Source organism: Mustela putorius, unplaced genomic scaffold, assembly GCF_011764305.1.
Source record: "Mustela putorius furo isolate JIRA1106 unplaced genomic scaffold, ASM1176430v1.1 tig00537295_pilon_pilon_pilon, whole genome shotgun sequence".
NCBI classification, from domain to species: Eukaryota; Metazoa; Chordata; class Mammalia; order Carnivora; family Mustelidae; genus Mustela; species Mustela putorius.
Window position 1 is genome coordinate 783,712 of NW_025422433.1, and position 12,173 is coordinate 795,884.

At 54.7% G+C, this 12,173-nt stretch overlaps 3 non-coding genes across 3 annotated transcripts; 1 reads left to right on the top strand and 2 right to left on the bottom strand.

The window, feature by feature from the left end:
* On the bottom strand, positions 1 to 82 carry TRNAL-AAG. Its single transcript has one exon. It is a non-coding gene; the product is annotated as a tRNA-Leu (tRNA).
* Positions 83 to 3,474: 3,392 nt separating this feature from the next.
* On the bottom strand, positions 3,475 to 3,546 carry TRNAE-CUC. The gene has a single exon. It is a non-coding gene; the product is annotated as a tRNA-Glu (tRNA).
* Positions 3,547 to 3,841: 295 nt separating this feature from the next.
* Positions 3,842 to 3,914, top strand: TRNAF-GAA. Its single transcript has one exon. It is a non-coding gene; the product is annotated as a tRNA-Phe (tRNA).
* The last annotated feature ends 8,259 nt before the right edge of the window (positions 3,915 to 12,173 follow it).

The following is a 12,173-nucleotide window of genomic DNA, read 5'->3' on the forward strand; positions in this document are numbered from 1 at the left end:
TGGCAGCGGTGGGATTCGAACCCACGCCCCCGAAGAGACTGGAGCCTTAATCCAGCGCCTTAGACCGCTCGGCCACGCTACCACTTCCGGCGCAGCGCTTCTCTCTCGGCCCCCTAGAGACGGGAACAGCGCCCCGCCGGAACCCCGCTTCCGGACCCCGGCCGGCTTCCGTCACTGCGCGCCGGGAGCCCCGCCCACTCGAGCCGCCGGGCGGCCGCGCGCGGTCCTTTCTGTCGTCACTGCGCAGGCCGCCGGCCGCGCGCGCGCCGCGTCTCATGTGCGCAGGCGCGGGGCTCCCCCGGCCGGACGCCGGGACCGGTCGCGGATGCTCGGACGCGTGCAGGCGCGGTGCGCGTTTTACGTCAGAACTAAGGTCGCGGTCGCGGTCGCGTTAGCGGCCGCCGTCTCTGCTCGGCGCTTCACCGTCCGCAGTTCAGGGCGTGGAGCGAGCGGGCATTACGGTGACGACCGGCCTTCCCCACAGGCCCCCGAACTGCTGCTGGGGGGCTCTGCGCGGTAACGGCTACCGCAGCCCCGGGCCGCGCCCTCGGGGTTCCGGACGCCGCAAGCGGGGTGTCCTCGGGGCCGCCGCCCCGCCCCGCTCCTCACGGTCCGCTCCCGCAAAGCTCTCCCCGTTCGGCCTTCGCAGGCCTCCCCCTCGTCTAAAGCGGCGCGGACGGCTGAGATGGGGTCGGGCCGGAGCTCCTCCCGCGCAGCCCGGAGCGCCCGGGGGCTCCGCCCACTTCCGACCGCGGCGGAGGCCTGGGTTGGGTCGCGGGGCTTTCCTGGAGTGCGGTCTTCGGGAGACGTGCAGAGACCCAGATGGGACCAGACAGCCCGGCGTGGGGTGCAGAGACGCCCCTTGGAAGTGTCGGCCTGACGCGCTGCTGGCGGAGCTCCAGCAGGCCCGTGGCGCCTGCACCCCGGTCGCCGCGTTCCTCCGTCTGCGGATGGCCGAACCCTGGCTTTGCACCCTGCGGATGGCGGGACTGTCTCCCACCGGGGCCAGGAACTCCCTTACTCCCAGCCCAGGACAGGGCCTCTTGTTGTGTTAAATTGTGCTTAAAAATAAACATTACCTACAATTTAGCATTTTAACCATTTGTGCGTGTAGAGTCGGTGGCATTGGACCGGTTCACCTCCTGCTTGTGGCGTTCTCTCTTCCCATTCCATTTTTTAAACAACCCCGGGATCACAACTCAGAGCCCAACGAGAGCCCCACACTCTGTGAGGGACTGGTTCATGTTTGTCCATCTTCCACCCTCCTTTTAGTGGGGAGAAGGTGGCCTGTGCAGCAGCCAGTGACTGGAGTGAGAGGATTTCCTTGGGAAGCAGGTGGGAGGGGGATGAATACTCAATCAGGTGATCGTGTTGCTACAAAAAAACAAATAGATACATAAGTAATGTGAAAGGTTACAAAGTGATTCACGGGTGTCTCGTCATCTTTAGTTGCGACACTGTAGCAATTCCCAGATGTTCTTTCCTAGGGAGAGACAATCTTCTATGAAGAAAGCAAAAGCAACACTGTCAGCCCTTTCCCTATTTCCTTGTCAAAGCCTCACTGTTACCTGTTCCACCATGTATCCCCAGGTGGAGCCTCCTTCCTCGCCTGCGGTGTCTGCTGTCCTCGCCTGGGCTCTGTCTGGTTCTCCCTCAGTCCCTCACCCCAGCAGCAGACTCCTCTCCGCTGTCGGGACTGCGTGTTCCCAGGGGTTCTGGATCTCTGAGAGCAAGATAGCCAGAGCTTGGTACAGATCAGGCACTTGGTGACCATTTTAGGCTTAGAGACACAGAGCAAGAGTACCCTCCTGCTGGGTGTTGAGTCAGTGGTCCCTCAAGACATCAGTCCAGGAACCAGATTTCTCTTTCTTGTGTTTGCATTCCTGCCCGATGAACTCAGGGGGAAACGTACAGAACGATGAGGACATAAGTTGAGAGAAAGTGATTGTATCAGCAGCCCACGCACTCATTCAGCAAGACTGACCCAGGGCCAGCTACAGACAGTATAGTCTGTCAGCTTGCCCTATAGACTGAAGCTATTCTGTGCCTTTCTGCCTAACCTCTCACTGGAAAGCAGTGCTCCAGGCCTGATGGCAACTGCTTCCTGAGCGCCGCCATATTCTGTCTTCTCTGTATTGACAACAGTCCTTTGCTTCATTTCTTTTTACATCTCTTTTTAGGGAGCAGTCTGGATGGGACCCCTGAGTGTGCTTAATGCTTTTTTTTTTTCTTTTTGGTAACTCCTCCACAAAAAGCTCATCAGATGAGAGACAAAGGACTCTTCTTTGTAAGCTGTATGATTTTTCTCCTTCTCTAATAAGCTGGTATCTTTTGCCACAGAGAAAGAAATGTCCCTAAGCTGTATCTTAGCCCAGTGGGTCCTGGCCCTGTTCGCCCACCAGACTGCTCCTTGTGGACTTGGTTTCCTACATACACTCAGTGCCAAGCTAGTGTCCAGGTCCGCAGTAGGCAAATTTCTTAGACAACTTAATCTTACACGTGTGTCAAAGTTACTAACTGGAGGAGAGGACTGACCAGATGACAAAGGAGTGCCCCAGCTCAGAGGTTTCAGAAATCAGGAATTTTATCTGGGAGCGGTGGGGAGGCGGGGAAGGCAGGGCATGTGCAATTAACCAGGAGACTGCCGCTTCGTTTAATACGGTCAAGTACAAAAACCACGTCCCCGTCTGCTGGTGAAGCGCAATGAGAGGCACCACAGTGTTTGTGTGGCGGGTTGCAGAGGTCAGGCGTGCTTGGAACTTCTACGAGAAATGAGAAGGAAATACGCAATACAATGTGACCCCTGCTTAGACGGACCAAGTCTCAAAGACTCGGGCCAGGGCGCTCAGCCGGGACCCAGGCAGCACAGGGACCCGGAGCCTGGACAGAGTCGGCCGGTGACAATCTGCGCTCGCGGGTGCGCGGTCCGGGATGCTGGAGCCGCGCGAGCCAGCGTCCGGGGGTCCCCCGGCAGTTCCCCGCCCCGGACCCCTGATCCGACAGCTACAGCCACCGGCAGCCGGGACTGGGCTGGGACCCCGCGGGGCTGGGACGGGGGTGGGGGCGGGGGGTGCTGCGGGGCGACCCCGCGCGCACCTGCTGCCGCCGCCACGTGACTTCCTGGCCCCTCCTCTCCTAACCGCCCTGTGGGTGCTCGCCAGGTGAGGAACGACCCTGCGGGTGGCCGCTTCGGTCCGAAATTCCCCGGGGAGCCATCAACCGACCTGAGATGGCCCGACAGGCGCCCTCGGGTCCACCTGGGGGCGGGGGGGGCGTGCTCTGTAACTCCGTTGCCGGTCGTTTATACTTGGAATATCAATACTGCTGGAGAATTTCTAAGCAAAAGGCACCTCGGGTGAAAATGAGGAGTTAACTCTTCCAGAATTGAAGGCCGAGTCTTTACAGGATCCTCCGTCCGGGCCTGGCGGCGAAGGGGGAAAAAGAGGAAAAAAAAACAAAAACCAAAAACGACCTTTCCCTGACCGGGAATCGAACCCGGGCCGCGGCGGTGAGAGCGCCGAATCCTAACCACTAGACCACCAGGGAAGTCGAGAGACGGCGCTCTGAAGCAGACTATGGGCTGGACGCACCTGGCCCGCCCCAGCGCCCGCCAGCGCCCGCCGGGCTGCACCCACCCTGCCGGGGGGACCAGCGGCGGTGACAGGTCCCGGAGCGGCCTCACGGCGCGGAGGCGCGCGGTCCTCCTGTTTGTCGTGGATGGCGCGTCCCAAGGCGGAAAGGCCGCCCGACTGACCCTGGGCTGCCTGCGAGTGCTCGTCGCGCCGTGCGGGGAACGATCCCGCGACCAAGTCATCCGCGTTAGTGCGGGGCCGGGGGCGGAGCCGAAATAGCTCAGTTGGGAGAGCGTTAGACTGAAGATCTAAAGGTCCCTGGTTCGATCCCGGGTTTCGGCAGGCGGGCGCCGTCTTTTGGAGCCCGGAGCCGTGAAAACACTGGATCTGCCTACAAATATGAAAACATTCCTTGACCCGAGAGACAGCGCGGCCTTTTTCCCAAACAGGGAAGACTGTGCGGCACGAGGGTGGCCCCGGGGCAGGGCTCCTCCGCGCGGCCCCGCCGGTGTCGCTCGCACCGAGCCTTCCCAGCCGCCGGGAGCCGCACAGGCGTCCCGACCCCACCCCCGTCCCCAGGCCCCTGCGCGCGGGACCGGCGCTCCGGGGAGCCGCGGCGGGGCAGGCGCCCGCGAGGGGGACGGCAGGGCGGGGGCCCGCGCCGCGGAGCCGCCGGAGCTGAACCGCGCGGGCCGGCCGCAGGGGACCGGACACGGCCCGGCCGCCCGCGTCCGCATTCTCCGGCTCTGCGCACATCCCAGTCTCGCCTTCCTTGTCCTGGAAGGAGCAGCGCTCCCCATCCGCATCCGCATCCGCATCCCGGGAGTCGGCAGCGCTCCCTCTCTCCGCGTCCTGCCTGCCTGCGACCGCGCTCCCTCCGCCGCCTGCCTGCGGAGTCCGGAACGTCTAACCGTCCCTCTTCGGACGGCAGACACAGACCACAAGCCCTCCGGTCCCGCCCCCGTGACTCTGGCCCAGACGCGCCTTCCACCCACCACCAAGCTTGTTGCGGGAAGAGCTTTTGTCTCCGCTCCTTTCCTTCCCGGGTCGCTCGTCCGCCGAGGTGTGGCTTCCAGTCCCAGGAGCAGAGGACCCTCCACTTCCCAGCCTTCAAATGCCGTGATTCTTGGTGGTCCTCAAGTCAATTGTGTGCAGGCTGCAAAGCACAGACCATCCTTCCCTCCCGGAGCAGTTCCTGTGCTTCTCTGGCGGCTCCTGCCACTCTTCTCTGCGCTCGGGCCTCTGTCTCTGACTGTCCTCTCTCTCCCCCTCTTGTAGGGACCCTTTAGGAATGGCTCCTTTTCAGCTCCTGAACCAATTAAATCTTTAATTGTTAGATAACTGTAGATTCACATGCAGTTATAAATAATACAGAGATTTCAACTAGGCCCCCTCTACCTCGGGGTCCCCAGTGGTGACATCCTACCAAAGGTCAGAGCACCAGCACTTCCAGGATACTGATTCTGAGAAAGTCAAGGTACAAAACCCATCCTTCACCATCACAGATCCCCGATTGGATCTTTCCTAGCCACGTCCACTTTGCTCCTGCGCCTCTCCCCCATGTGGCAACCTTGATCTGCTTTCCATGTCCATAGCTTGGCAGTTTCAAGAGTGGGGTGTAAGTGGATTCGCCCAGCCTGTCCCCTGTTGAGATGTGGAGGTGGGCTTTGGCTCTCACTGTAGTGAGAGGTTTTCCAGGGCAGGCTTCCCTTCCTTCCTCTTGAGTCCTGTTCTGTGCTATGCATTTACCACTGTGAACATCCTCTCACTGAGAGACATTCGGGGTGCTTTCCAGAGTTTTACTATTGTGAATAAAGCTGTTGTAGACCACTGTGTACAGGGTTTTCTTGTTTTCTTTTATTTTTGTAAATACCAGCCTTCGTTTCTCTGGAATAAATAGGAGTGCGACTGCTGGGCGGTATGGAACTTGGATGTTTGGTTTTTAAAGAAACTGCCCAGCTGCTTTCCAGAGAGCCTGCAGGGCTTCAGACCCCATCAGCCACGTGCACAGCCGCAGCCCCACCCAGCTGTCAGGAGCTGTTTCAGCCACTCTGATAGACAATGGCGTGTCCTTGTGCTTGTGATTTGCCTTTCCCTAGTGGCTAATGATGTTGAAACCTTTCTCAGATGCCTATTTACCATCTCTGTATCTTCTTTGGTGAGATCTCTCTTCAGATCTTTTGTCCAATCCGATAAGAACATTCACATCCGGGTTTTTGTGTAAGAAGTCTCTGAAAAAACTTGAAGTTCAGACCCATTGCAAATCTGTGCTGGATTATACCGTCCTCACACAGTGCAATTCCTCCATAGCAGCATTTACAAAATGTGATACAGTCTTACTGTTTTGGGAAAGGTCCAGGGCAGAATGCAGAAATCCCCAGGATAGTAGGTGAGTAAGAAGAGTTTCTTCCAGTCCCAACCGACTACACCACCCTTCCCCGTGGGCAAAACCTAAATGCCAACAATAGGATAGTGTTTTTTTTAAAAAAAAAAAAAAGGCCCAAAATGGAGTCACTTATGCTAAGCCCCTTGTCACCAAACCAAGACTTAAGGACAGTTTTGGCTCTCCCAGAAATGGAATCTTAAACCAATCAATTGAGAATCTCCTGATGGGCACTAGTGAGGATAGCCTGCCTGAGAGACACCCGCCCATCCCCCACAGAACTCAGCCTTCCCAGAGGAGAAGGGGCCAGAGGGTCTTAACTGGTGGATGACCTCACCTTCCTTTGTGAGGCTGGAGAAGGCGCATGCGACAGATTATCTCCTTGGTACAGATCAGAAAATTCCACACCGACCTGTTAAGACTTTCATTTCTGGGGGAGGCGAACACTGTAGTCAGGTTAGGTATTAAGCCCCAGTTAGGTGACTTGGCCTAAATGACACCATAAGGAGCCTGGGGTTTTCATTTTTAACAATGATAAATATATATTCAGTCTTTGTGGTGTTCCTGGTGCAGAGCTCCCACAGTCCTTGGAATTTCCTCAGTGAGGAGAGCCACAGGGGTGCCTTTGTTATGTTAATGGAGTGACTTTGGAAAGCTCTAGGTCCTCTGTGGAAGGACACCGGTTGCCCGGGAAACCAAACCTTGAAAATCACTAGTTACTGGTTCAACTAGACCTGAGGAGAGAGTCCAAGGTGCACAGGCTGAGAGAAAGGAGACCTACGTTGTGTAATAGCCCGGGAGACTAACCCGACCGTCACACCCTATGGCCCAGTCCCAGTGGATCTGAGCTCACCTAATGGAATGTCACTGAAGTGACCCTGTGACAGTTCTGCTGGACAAGACAGTTAGTGAGGCTCTAACAGGAGGCCACGACCAGCTGCGGGGGAGGTCAGAGGCCGGTCCTGGCAGCACCCCAAAACAAAGCAGCAAGAGACTGGATTAACCCAGACAGGCCCAGGATGGCTGACGAAGCAAAGTAGGCCGCAGTTCCGTCTCCCTTGATTGTGCTACATTAACATACTAAAATCTCGGGGCGCCTGGTGGCTCAGTGGGTTAAAGCCTCTGCCTTCAGCTCAGGTCATGGTCCCAGGGTTCTGGGATGGACCTCTCTGCTCAGCAGGGAGCCTGCTTCCTCCTCTCTCTCTGCCTGCCTCTCTGCCTACTTGTGATCTCTGTCTGTCAAATAAATAAATAAAAAATCTTTTTTTTTTTTTAAACATACTAAAATCTCCTCCCTAGGGTGCCATGATTAGAAACCCCTAACCAATGGGGGGGGGGGGCAATAACCAGAAGAAAAGCATGTGAGCTTGTTTTCAAGAAATCCCTCATCTCAGGTAATGACTATTCTGCCCCCTCGTGAACAGCTATTCATGAAAGAAAGCAGCCCAAACCCCAGGGAGGGCAGCTCTCTGTCCTATGAGCTGCCTGCTCTCAGGTCTGCAGACAATAAACTTTCTTGCCAGGGTGCCTGGGGGGCTCAGCCCTTAAGCATCTGCCTTTGGCTCAGGTCATGATCCCAGGGGCCTGGAATCGAGTCCTGCTTCAGGCTCTCTGCTCTGCGGAGAGCCTGCTTCTCCCTGGTGTCCCCCCTGCTTGTGCTCTCTCTGTCCCTCAGGCAACAGTTCATAAGGACTCTCGCAGCTTCTAACCCGATGTCTTGGAAAGCTCCCTCCTGGACAGCTCCCTCGGAGAACTCAGTGACCGGACTGCAAGAAAACCAAGCCTCAAGGAGAGGCCCGGGCACCCTGGGCAGCAGCCTCGGCTGAGCTCCGAGCGCATCATGAGCAGATGAGGAGTGTCAGCCGGTCCCGAGAGCAGGCCCTTCAGGACACAATCAAGCCCTGCGGGCTGGAGTTCTTGGGGACACCCTGGGGCCCAGCTCCGAAGTCAGCTGTGGTCTCCCCGTGCTGAAATCCAGGCGATGGCGGGCTGCATTCCTCTCCGGGAAGCTTGCGGAACCCGGGTCTTTGTTTCCTGCGGGCTGGAAGCGGGTGGCCGGTCTGGCTCGCACAGGCTGCTGGCGGCCATGCTCATGGGAGCCATCAGTTGTGGCCGTCCGACATGTCACCTCTCTTTCTGGCTCTCTGCTTCCCCCGCCACTTTCAAGGACTCCTGTGACTTGGATCATCCCCATGTCTCAGAGTCCTTAACCTTCCCGTCTGCAACGTTCCTTTGGGTCCGTGCCATTCACAGGTCCCAGCAATTCGTGGGTGTCTGCGGGGAGCATCACCCTGCCCACCGCAAGCCACTCTGCTCTGGAAATCTTCATTACATTGTGGTAGATCGTCAGAACACCTGTGAGCTCTACCCTGACAAGGCTCAAGACTTCGGGCTTGACCTCAGAGCCTCTCGGAGCCAGAGAAGTGTCCCTCTGAACACGGGGGTCAGCGGAGCCAGTATTGTCACACCAGCACGTGCAAGGGCGACCACAGCCAGCATGCAGGGAGCTTTACACAAATCATGCAATAATGACCCACTTGGACAGATGAATTCCAGAAAGGCAGCTCTCGGGCCTGATGAAGTTCCAGAAGGGGGAAGGCTGCCTCTCTTCAAAGACTCATGGCTCGGCTCACAGGGCTCAGGCCGACCTCAGTCCCCACGCCCCGGCCCCACCGGTGTCTTGCAGGGCACCTCCTGGGAGAAACAGCGCAGGACGCGCAAGAATAGAAGCCAAGAAACCAGACTGGAGGAAAGCCCCGGGGAGGAGGCGCAGGAGGACACAAATCTGGCAGCGAGAGAAGGAAGACAGATCCAGGGAGTACGGAAGAGGGAGAATTCCCTGGACTCGTGGATTCCCAGGACTGGCAGCGTGTGGCAGGTACAGCCGAGCCGGCACGCTGGCACGGGGACTCCCCAAGGTCAGCACGATGGGGTCCGGAGCCGGAGGAGAGGAAGCCAGCAGAGCTGATGAGGCCATGTCGCCGGGAATCAGCTCCTAAACCCACTGGAGCATTGGCTCGGAATGGGGGTCCCAGCAGGGGAGGAGGACAGGGGCGGAGACTGAGAAGAAAAAGGAGGAGAAAGAAAAAAGGATATGAAGATGGTAACAGGAAAATGTTTCAGGAGAAAATCTAGGCTAGTCTTTTTGTCCAAAGGAGAGAAATCTTTTTTTTTTAAGAATTTTTTTTTTCTTTGACAGACAGATCACAAGTAGACAGAGAGGCAGGCAGAGAGAGAGGGGAAGCAGGCTCCCCGCTGAGCAGAGAGCCCGATGCGGGACTCGATCCCAGGACCCTGGGATCATGACCTGAGCCGAAGGCAGCGGCTTTACCCACTGAGCCACCCAGGCGCCCAAAAGGAAGGAAATCTTAACACATCCCTTCATCTGAGAACTGCGGTTTCCTCCTGCTTACAAACCAGTTTCGGTACATTTGCCCGAATCGCTCTGTCAGGACCGGAGCTGCCCGTACTTCCCACCCTCTCCAGGTATATGTGAAACTCGTGAGAAAAAATCCTGCCACACTGTCTTCCTTTCCCGCTGCTGCACAGGGCACACCGCGGACTTGCCAAACCTTGTTGAGCAAACGGGGTCTAGGTGTGCACACGGGGTGTGGGTTCCCTCAGCCTTTCTGCCCATCCCACCCCATGCCCCCCTAGGCTTTTCATTTCTAAAGATTATTTCCTTTCCCTTCCTGCCCTGATGTATCTCAAACTTTTCTACTGGGATCCATAATTAGAAGTACCATTCACATCACAACCCTCACTTACTTGTAATGACGCCGACATTTTGGACTCAATTCTCCTTCACCTAAATGAAGTTCTAGTTCCGATCCATTGACATGATTTCCTGACACACAAAGGCATCATAACCTGCGATTTGAAAAACACACAATCATTGACCTTACACTTATTTTAAATTTCCAGTAGCAGCCCAAGATGCACATTTCAATTGTACCTTATACTGACCACTTCTGGTCTTTTTAGCTCTTTTTCTCTTGCCCACTGGCAAATGATTCAATGCATCTCTTTCCTCCTCAGCTCTTTACCTCTTTCCTTAAGCAACCGCGATCTCATGGGCCATCCCAGCATTACTGACTCGGATAGCCTTCCTGTCCTTCGCCCCACCCCCAACCTCTGGTCCAATCAAACACACCACCACTTTCTCCAAAATCTCCGTGTCCTCGTGGGTAGAGAAACCCTCTAACCGTGCTCCTCTCTTTGACCCGTATCTCCTCTCTTTGAACCAAACTTCAGCGTCCACTCCACAAACCCAGCCGAGTCCAAGCAGACTCCATCTTGAGAAACGCGGTGGGCGATTCTTGGTCTTCGGTTTGCTCTGCTTCAGGAGCATCCGGCCCAGTCCGTATTTCCTCTTTATGCAAACGCATTCTTCACTTGGCTTCTGGAGCACCCCACCCTCTGTTTTCTTTCTACTTCATTGTTGAAGTTCCTCCTTTATTTCCTTCTCTTCCCAACCTCTACATTTTGGAGTTCTCCAGGCCTCTGACCTGAGTTCTCGTCTATTCTGTACGTGCACCCTCTGCCTGCCCGAGCTCGCTGATCACGTGACTGTAGGTACTGTCTGTCTACACCCTGATGATTCCCACGACTTATGCCTCCAACCCCATTTCCCACTGAGCACAGCCGCGGATGGGACTGCCATCTCCACTGAAGGGCCAAAAGGCGCCAACGCGCTCACAGAGGCCTTGATCTCCTCCTCAGCCTGCAGACCTGCTCCTTCTCCAGTTCTCCTCATCTTGATAAAAGCACAGCAGGAATTTGAACTTGTGAAATAAAACCTGGATTTAAATAAGTTACACTTTTAGTAAAGAAATGAAGAAAGTCCTGTTTCATTTGGCTGCTTGGATGTCCTTTCCTGGGACCATTGTTTTTTCTTTCTGAAGCAATCTTATTTCCACCAAAAAATGAGTCTTTCGTGTGTGTGTGTGTGTGTGTGTGTAAGCCTTTGTCACAATCTACATCACATACCATTAAACAATGTTGGAGAAAGAGCATACACATTTCCATTTTACTGTGGTCTTTTTCACAATCCTCATTCTCCAAATGTTTCCAAATTCAAGAAAGACATTCTTTTTATCCCGTACTTTGGAAGTAAAGATTTTACAGAAGGCCAGTGTTTTAACCTTTTTCCTACAGCCCACAACAATGATAGCTATCATTGAGACACACACCTAAGAAGGCTATTTCCTTCCATTTCTATAAAGTCAGAAATCTCATTAGTGCGTATGCACATTTTGAAGAAAGTAAGCAGCAACCATAAAGCTCCATAAACCATGACAGCCTCAATCATGAGTCAACAAACCACATTTGCTTTTAGCAGCGCTGCCTATAAGATGCATGGGACATTCACCAGATACTATCTTCTCATTTTCTTTGGTAAAAAGTTTATCGGCTAAATGGAATTTGGAGCAAGTTCCCGTTTGTATTTGAACAAGATACCAACAATCATTTGTTTTATGTGTCTCATAGTTTCATTAAGTGTACACACTGATCAGGAAGAAGGTTTTCTGTGCTCTGCACCAAGTAAAAGTAGGTCGGAGCTGGGGGGGGTTGTGCTGCTGCTGCTGTATTTTGACACATGACTCAAGTTGACATCATATTGCAGAGAGCAGTCATCTGACGTCATACTGTAGAGAGGAGGTCGTCTGACATCATATTGCAGAGAGCAGGTTGTCTGACGTCATGTTGTAGAGAGCAGTCATCTGACGTCATACTGTAGAGCGGAGGTCGTCTGACATCATATTGCAGAGAGTAGGTCGTCTGATGTCATATTGCAGAGAGCAGTCATCTGACGTCATACTGTAGAGAGGAGGTCGTCTGACATCATATTGCAGAGAGCAGTCATCTGACGTCATACTGTAGAGAGGAGGTCGTCTGATGTCATATTGTAGAGAGCAGGTCATCTGCTGGAATCAGCTCCTCCCTGCAAGAGGCCAATAGGTGGTATGGAAATGCTGTGTTGTTTGTCCACTCAACCTCCGAATCAGGAAATAGAACCATCAGTAAGATAATGCATGGGTGTTTTCTAGTATTAGACCAGCGCTATTTTCAACCGAGTGTTGGTGTCATTTGGGGAGAGAAAAAAATCCTTGATTCAGAATGTCGTGGACGTGTAGGTTCAGTTTCCCTGTGCAAGTCCACACTTCCTTCTCCCCCAGGTCACATCCCAAACCCTCTTCTGCATACTGTGCCTGCCC